Raw genomic sequence first — 9,586 nt, forward strand, 5'->3', positions numbered from 1 at the left:
AACAAACACCCTGTGCGTGGGATATGGACAGACATTTACAGAACACACCAAGGTACCAAAACGAACCAGCAGAAAAGGAGATCTTGAACATATGTATATTACAAAAACAGAAGTCTGTCGAGAGGTGACACATTGTGCACAAGTGCGATTCTGATGTGAGGAGAAACCATGGTCGCTTTACCATGTATGTGGAAAAAAGAACTATCTTCTAAGGACTATCTTCTAAGGACTATCTTCTTCCTGGACATGTTGGCATACGCGGTAATGAAGCTGCAGATGAGATGGCGGACATAGCGCACCTATCGTCAACAGAACACACGGTGATATTCCACGTCAGATGTGAAGCACATGTTAAAATTGCTGACAGAAGACATTTGCAGAAGGCAATGGTTACAAGTCGACAGGCGGTCATCCTTGCTTCATCAGATTGACCCGGATCTGAAATTCCGTGTTCCGTCCAGCATACCGCGACCTATACAAACACTCTTGCATCGGTTTCGCCTTAACGTTCCGTACGGTCAACAGTTTCTCCATAAAGTCGGCAGGGCTAGTTCAGCAAACTGTCCAGTGTGTGCATCTGTGGAAAACACGGAACACATCGTTATGCACTGCACAAGATATGCATCCCAAAGGGCTACATTGAAGTTTGCTCTAGACCGCTTGGACAATAGAACCTTCGATATAGTCAAGGTGCTGGGTGTATGGGAACCCGGGAAGAGAGATGCGGCATTGTCAGCGCTTGTCAAATTCATAGTGAGCAGTGAGATGGAATCTGTATTTTAGGACCGCGTGGCTAGGCATGTGTCGTCGAGTTCCCCGTTGCAGTTTTGTTTCTTGCACTTCAGCTCACTTGTAGGGGATGTAGCTACGCATATGCACGTACAGTTCGGTGATTGGGAGGGGTGATGTGTTTCTATTTTTAGCTTTTCACCTTTTCTTTTCTTTTCTTTCTCCTTTTCTTTCTCTTTGTGGGAGTAGCAGAATTCGTCAGTGACGAATTCAATATCTTCCGGGTTTTTTTCTATAATCAAACTCAAACTCAAACTCAACTATCTTCTAAGTGAGAAGCAATGCATAAAAGTGCGAGGAAGCCAGAGAGTCAAAACAACTGACCTATGTTTGCTAAGCTCAACAGACCCAACGAAATGGAGAATTGCAGCAGAAAAAAATTTATTCCACATTCGTGTTGCAGAGGCGAGCGCAAATGGCAATACAGTATTACATAAAACGCACACAACCTTGAGGAATATGAGTGTACAGTAACGCAGGAGACACTACATTACTGCGTTATCAGCGTTGGAGGCGCGTGGGCTCGAAGTTTCTCCATAGGGAGTGATGTAATGACCTCAAAGCTCTGCGTATCTGCATCGAGAAAACGTCCTATGCGGTTCCCACTTAAGCATAGGGCGACGACATCGCTTGTTTATATGCATTCAGAAAATACTCCAGTCTTATTCTGCCAAATAGCTGTTGCCCAAAATGTTCAATCTGGTGGATGCTGCACATGGCGCTCCACAGGACCACGTAACTGGCGTTGTAGGATATAGTACTAAAATGGCTAGCCTTGAAAAAGTTGTTTTCAATGAGTAAGAAGGTTGGCGCGTTGACTTGGTGAGAACCCAAAAAGAAAAGATCGGTAACCTTCTTCAAGGAATCGGCGTCGGTCATGTGATCGTCGACTACGATGAGCATAGCGCGTGACGTGTCCCTCTCTCGTGGTAGCTCCTTGGTCAATTTTACAGTCGCCAAATTCGTCCTGCATGCTTGGCAAAGCATATTTCTGCATGTAGAATATTTGCGACGGTGGCTTGCTCACGACGTCATTCAGGTTCCTCAACACCTTCGCTACGAATATGGATTTACCGCACATGGAACTAAAAGAATGACGGAAATGAAAAGGTTCAGGGGAAAACCTGCTCGTGTGTACACGTTGCATGAAGAAAAAGAAGGTACAGAGTCTCTTTGAGAAATGCATCTCTTTTATTTATAAGTTGGGGGTGGTTAAGTTGTGGTTGAAAGTCTTTATCTTGTCCTGGCACATTTCTTGACGTGCTTAAAATCATTCCAGGTGGTGGACTTGAAAGGCTTCCTCCACAATACCGCAAATAAATTTGCGAGGTGCTTTGCTTTTTGTCTTTTCCTGCTGACGACAACGAGAAATGCAGGAGAATAAACGACACATGACGTTTTCTACATATTGGTCAGAATGGTGAGGGAGCACAGTGTGTGCTCCCTTTGTAAAGCGTTTTCAAATAAATCCACGCAAAGAAACGAGAGCAAAACCGAAATGGAGAAGCAACCCGTTGGCAGTAGGAGCTCATGCAAAGAAAAGAGACAGCGAAATGGAAACTCGGAGGTGCAGGAAGCACGTCCGCATGGGGAGGATCACTGGCTGCCGACGGCGTAGGCGCAGGGGGCGCTAGGACCATGCGCATGCATGCGTAGCATTCGTAAAGCGGCACTTCTGTTAGTCGAGCGCTGGCTCTTGTGGCGAGAGGACGTGCGGTCGGCCACTCCGCTGTCGCCACGTCAGTTGAGACCTGGCTGTCGACGAAAGCGGAAGCTCTGTTGCCATGTGGTTGTCATCTTGTGTTAGCTGTTGTGCGTTGATTCTGCGGTTAGGCGTTATCGCTCGCCTTAAGCCCTTTCCCCCAATGTGTTTTCTCTGTGCCGTCTCATGTCTGGGCGCATGTCTGGGCTTGGCAGTGTCTTCCTAGTATTGTTGTTGCTGTTTTATTCTTGTGTTAGCCCTCAAGCTTCGTAGCGATGTGCGATAACGCATGGCTAAGCGCTTGTCTTAAGCATTTTCTGCGTGCTGTCGCATGTTTAGCATTTGCCGTAGCGTTTAGGCCTTTTCCCCGATGTTTCGTATGCGCTCTTGCATGTTTAGACTCGTGTAGCAGTGTCTTTCTTGTTGACATTTTTATCCGTAATTTTGTTGTTGTCATTTTATTGTTCGCTCTCTTTCACACATAGAGCCATGACGGTGGCTACATCTGGTGTGGTCCCTTGCAACTATGTGACAACCCGTCGTTTATCTCTGGAACTACCGGCCGTCAACAATGAACATGGAGGTCGCTGGTCACTCGGCTGTTCCAGAGCGGTTTCTTCGACACAGCATCGTTGATTTTTAAATGGATTGTTTCTTTCCGCTCAATTTCCATCTATTCTTTTTTATGACTACGAGTATCGGGAAACATGCAGGGCGGACTGGACACGAGTTAGGTGCTCCCCAATTAGTGTGGTGAATCACTGGAGGATGCTAACTACTGTGGCGGGTCCCAACTGCTAATTAGTTGATAATCTAATGGCGTCTAGGTTCCCTGTGTGTTTCTGGATAGTTGTGGTCTGTGCTTACTACTTATAGATACCCAATATGCGAGTATCCCTCAGTACCTAGCGATTTCGTTCAGCGATATCCATTGCATCCGGGTATAGTCCGGAATGTATCGTCTAGTAGAATGAGATAAAGGTGAGATGCGCTTTTGGTCTATGAGAAAAACGTTACGTTCACTTTAGAGACTTTAGAGTTCAGTTGACGAACTACCCAGGCAACGCAAGGTGCGCTAGTATACATCTAAAAGATGTCTAAATGTAGACTGCTAGACTCTAGACTGCTGCTGTATTGCTCTGTATCCGTTCCCTAGCCCAGCTAACGTTACACTAAAGTACAGCTAATAGCCAGGTAATTGTAGCATCCATTTAGACATTTTTTAGACCAAACGTGTAAATGGGACAGTACTTATCTATTCGGTGAGCCGTCATATAGACATGTAATAGCCATGATGTCTAAAGTTATACATAATTTATACGTAAATTTTGGTAGTGGCCCATGTGTTTTTCATCCAGGTATATGTCCCTCACATGCAGGTATGTGTTGTTTATGCACAGTATATCTATACAAAGGCAGCATGGATGTTGGTACAAAATTTATTTCTATTAACATAAAGGGTAGACACTGACTTCCAAACATATGGACAAGTTACCGGATATCGTGAGTATTTCCGATGTTTGCACAATGACATATCAACATACTCTTTCAAAATAGATAATAATATACATGTACACAAATCGCAGTACTTGTATCAGTGGTAGCTGCAAGCAACGCTTCTCATTTCAGGTCCATGCTCTGACCTTGATTGATCCGAAGGCAACGAGTACTTTACACACGTGTGGGGTGGTAAACAGCTGTGGGTAGCAGGAAGAAATGTTTCCGAGATACACAGAAATGGAAAAGACAACGTGGTGATATCGCTATAAATGCCTGCATGTAAAAATGTTGGATGCTGCTTGTTTACTGTGGAACTCAAATTTACGCATATTTTAGTTCCTGCAAAATGTATGGCTCGTTCCAGTCTTTAAGAAACCTTACCATTCCCTGTAGAAAAGGAACAGTAACACGCCCGTACCTGATCATAAAGATAGAGTGGTTTGCGCGGCCTTTGCAAGTGAATTTTTCCGCCTAAATCTTTGAAGAGTGGGTCCGTCTGAAAAGAGCATAGAGAGCACTTGAAAAGTATTTCTTTTTACCGCATGATATGAACGCACTGTCTTCAAGAGCTTTCACACGAAATACAAAAATGCGCACAGCTGAGGCGAACTTCACGGGCTTCTCTTGTGATGTTAAATCAGTCGATCACTTTTTACTGGCTGCCGAGAATCGTGTGCTGGCGTTGCTTCCGGTCTCGAACAGAACTGAGCTCGAGGTCGACTGGGTCTGGTACAAGTGAATCTCAGCTGCACGTAGAAACGCATATTAAAACTGAGGCGCACACAGTGGAAGCAGTTTAGTGAGCCTCTTAATGCTCACACCCCTGTCACAAAAGTATGGAGTACTCTGAAAGCCACTTAATGCCTCCCACAATCGTTGAACCCGTTGGTCACGCTGTCCGTCTCATCCAAGAGAGAGCCTAAGTATCTCGCAGAAGAACAAAACAAAACTTTATTTCGCGCAGAAGAGTTTGCCACAGAACTAGCGAGCTGCAACGATCCCCGTCCATCGCTTAGGGACTCACCGTTCCGACGACTGAGCTACAAGAAGCTGTCATGGCCTTAAAACGACTCTGCGCCGTTGGACCAGAAGGAATATCGAATGAGGCAATGAACAACCTACGCGACGAACAACTTGTACCTCCCCTCCAGCAATTCAACAAGGTATGCTGTTCGGGAAGCATATCCTCTGATTGGAAACACGCCCGTCTCACCCCTATATTAAAGTAGGGCAGACCGCCTGATCAGTTGTCCTCGAATCGCCCCAATGGTCTCACTTCGTGTGTTAGCAAGCTACTTAAAAGAATTGTTCAAAGGAGGCCGTCATGGGCTATAGAGCAAGGTCACCATTTCCATGGACATATTGCAGCCTTCAGGAAAGGCAGAGGTACATCGGACGCAGTTGCTGAAGTGGCCACAGGGCTAAGGCAGGCCAGGGAGCTAAATGAATTCGCCCTTGCCCTGTTCTTAGATGTGAAGAAAGCGAACGATTCTGTAAAACACTCAGCCTGTTTATTGGCGCTAACTGAAGCAAGGATCACTGGGCGTCTCCTGAGATTCATTGTAGACTTTTTGTCAGACAGAAAGTTCGACGTGTCTGTTAGTGGCCACATTGGTTCCACAAAATCTTTTCAGCCAGGGGTCCCGCAAGGCAGTGTGCTGTCCCCCACGCTGTTCAACTTAACCGTGGTTGGGATGCACAAGCGAATGCGCCCTACGCCATATGCGCTACAACTGACCATATACGCCGATGATATCTGTCTCCGCATAGCAGGAACGAACAAGAAGAAGATCCACGACTCAGCCGACGTAGCACTAAACGCCATCAACGAGACCTTATCGGAGAGAGGCCTGGAGATATAACCAGAAAAATCCCAATGTCTTGTCTCTATCCCTCCAAGGAAGAACGTTGGTAGGGACTTCCCACATCTAAGCATCAATAACATCCCTGTTCCCAGATGTAACGCATGCAGATACCTTGGTGTCACTATTGTCACAGCTCCTTACACTGGACGAAGCAGGTGAACAAAACCATTGCTCAAGGGAAGCAATCGCTAAATTTGCTCAGACGAATCAGTAGCAAAGCATGGGGCTGTAATGCACGATCCATGGTCACTGTGCACAGAGCTCGTATTCTATCTCGGATTCTGTATGCGACGCCGTACGTTGACCTGTCGCCAACACAATGGTTGAACCTTGAGCGTCTCCATCAGGCCGGTATACGAACAGCGCTTGGTCTACCCAACTTCTCCAGCACTACCTTATCTATCTGGAGTCAAAAGAAAAACCCGTCAGCACACATTGAAAACTCAGATGGTTCCACGCAGCCCTTGGCAAGAAACTATACTCATCACCGGTCATCAAGGCAATCTCACCACGTCCCTAGGCCGCCTGGCTAGGTCGCACGCCAATTGCCCCCTACCGTACGACGAATGTATCTCACGACCTGCTATGCCATGTCATGAAGTAATGCCCAATATCACGTTGCACATTCCAGGGCTAATAAAGAAGGGTCAATCCAGCTCACTGGAAGACAAGACAGCTGCTGAGGTCCTGATTAGTGACACTTTTCACACTCACACTCTGGCGTCCACAGATGGCTCCGCTGACGCAGAGTGTAGGAGCGCTGCTTCCTTCTTTTATATTCCATCATTAAATGTGGAATGGCAAGAAAGATGAGCTCGATACCCAATGTCCTCTACGACGGCTGAGCTTCTCTCAATATTACATGCAGCAGCTGCGGTGCAGATCAAGGGAATCACCAAGGCTGTCATCCTCACGGACTCGCGTAGCGCTCTTCAAATGGTAATGAACCTCACATGCAATACCATTCTAGACCGGTGTATCGGGACGTCTTGTGCCCAACACAAGACAATCGGTGGAGACATCTCCCTGCAATGAATCCCCTCCCACGTGCAAACACTGTTCAGCTAACGAAGCGTGTCACAATATTGTCGCGTACCCTTCGTCAGATTTTCGTTAAACTCAGAGACGCGCAATCGTTATTCTTGCCATTCAAAGCGGGCTCTTCTTGCTGGTGTGCCATCAGTGCGGTGCCCTAACTTGATACCCGTTTATATTAGCCGACGTCGTCGAACGCTTTTAGTGCTAACAACGAAGATATACTCTCGTGTATACGGGACAAGGGAAAATACGTCTCGCAAACGCTTTTACCAACATTTCTGCTACTGTTTTATCCACATGGTTGTTTCATGCATTCGATACAGAGCATTGATATTTGCCTCATGAATAGCGCAAACACTTAAAAATTATATTATCTACGGGCGTACAGAATGGCCTCATTCGATCAACGTCGGTTAAACGAGATCAATGGTCCCTCGACTTGGAATTGCGACTCAGCTGTCTTTTGACAGCACTGTCAAGCATTTCTAAAATAAATCTTGCGTCGCGAATTAACCTTATTAATAAAATGGAGTAAAGGATCCTCAATCTCGGATGAGCGTTCAATCTCGTTACCGGCGTTGGTGAACCCCGGCCTATTTCAAATGTCCGCACACCCTTCCACTACTACTACGCGAGGAGCGAGTGTAATGGGGTGGAAGTTCTCAAGGCTTTGTGGTTGGTTCGCCACGTTTGGGAATGGGAATGACGGTACCGTGTTTGCATGAGTCAGGTTGATCACCGGAGGTGCAAACAGAGTTGTAGAAGTGCAGTAGCTGGAGAGGTTATAGAAATATTGTCGGCGAAGGTGACAGCATGGCCGGATTGCAGTTCAAACTGGAGTGCAGTTTGAAGCGAGAGCAAGGGCAGCTAGCGGTCGCTTGGGCAATGGGGCACCCTGAAGTGATCTGATGATGTTCGAGACAGCAGAGGAGGATGAATGAGCAGTGAGGGAGGTAGTGAAATTATGCCATTGAGTGTGTCAGAGTTGGCGGGCGTTGAAGCAGAAACTTTTGGAAGGAAGCGTAAACTTTTTATAGGAGATCTATTTAGCTGAGAAGCCTCTCCGTTGCGATCGTCTCAGAGCTCTTCTGCGAGAAGCGCGTATAGAGAGGAATTTGAGGTCCTGGCGTGGCTCGGTGGGAGAGAATGTGACGGGTTTGGTTGAACAGGCAGCACCCTGAAGGATTGCTTCATTGGTGTTGAGGGAGTTACAGGCAGAGTTTGTGGCTCTTCCGACGGCGTCCCAGTTAGTGACGCAGTATGTACGCCACAGGGGGATGGTTGAGGAATAGGTGAGATGAAGATGGGAAAATTATCAGAGGACCAGTGGTCCAGATTTGTCTGCTATAGAAGAGAAATGTCAGGGGAGACGGCGCTTACGTCGATGGCGCTTCTGTAACTGGGAGATCTGAAGAAAGTGGGACTACGGTCATTAAGAAGTACCAGATTGGTGGAGTTTAATCAAAACTGTCGCCATAGTGACAATCGTTTGCATTGCCCCACAGGCTGTGTCCAGAGTGATCTCCGCCTATGATGATGGGACAAAGCCAGGACAGAAGAAGCTTTGAGAAGGTGCTGGGTGAAAAGCAGCGGTTTCCGTACCGGTATAGAAAGAGATGGTAGTAACTTGTTTGCGAGAAATTTCAAGCATGCAAGCGGCGAATTCGACAGCAGAGGAGCAGAGGTGGGAGATCGATGAGTGAGTGAGTCACATTGCCGTGCACGAAGATTGAGGCGCCTGTGCGCCCGTCGTGCTGATGAGTGATGGAGTGATGGCAACGTAGGGGGAAAGACGGAACATTGCATCTACGAGACTGTTTTTGCCCTGAACTCCTCTGTAATTTTAATGTTCTGTGGAAGTTCTGTCTATCACTCTCAGAAGAAAAAGGAGTAACAGGGGAGTAACTTGCCACATTTACTCCATTTCCACTCCCCCTGTCAGTCGCTTACTACCTCTTTCTTCCCGCATTTCCCATGTAACTCCATCACTGCAAACCGGTACTCCCTCCTGCAGGGCGAATTTTAATGGACAAGTGATGCGTGACATCATCCTCCTTCTCGTACGGTAACTTTCGATAATTTTCGGTAAACATGTGTACTACAGTGCAGCCATACATATATTGCATCACGTTTTGTTGTATATTCCATGATTTTGGGCTAAGACTCTCAGTTGGTGAAGTTCTCACCGCTACAGAGAGCACATCGTGAAATGTGACCTTCTGACGCACTAATTACTTCGAATACATACCCCCGAGTTTGCAGCGTTCAAGGGGGCTTCCCAATGACGGTTACTGAGGGAAGCTCGGATGTTTTTTTTTTTTTTTTTCTAACGAATAGTTCCGTGGGACTACTGAACTATCTTAGATGGAGGTATCACATCCCCTACTTCTTGTACACCATCATGACACTTCCCTTCCTTTTTCACGCAGAACTTTTCCTATGCCCGTCGAGTATGTACTACGACGAGTTACTTATTAGCGGATACGCAGATATTCGGAAGTCAGCAATTTCACGGTTGATTCTAAAGCAGCTGCAGGGGCACTGGCATAAATATGTTTCATGGTGTCAGTGTGATACATGTAACTGGTGTCATGGTTACTCCTGAGTAATGGAGTAAAGTGGAATTCCCTCCGGGAGGGTGTAGGTTTTGCTCCAAGTAGGAGTGTTCTAAGGAACAAGTCATTTACTCCCC

This window comes from Ornithodoros turicata, unplaced genomic scaffold, assembly GCF_037126465.1.
Source record: "Ornithodoros turicata isolate Travis unplaced genomic scaffold, ASM3712646v1 ctg00000829.1, whole genome shotgun sequence".
Classification (NCBI taxonomy): domain Eukaryota; kingdom Metazoa; phylum Arthropoda; class Arachnida; order Ixodida; family Argasidae; genus Ornithodoros; species Ornithodoros turicata.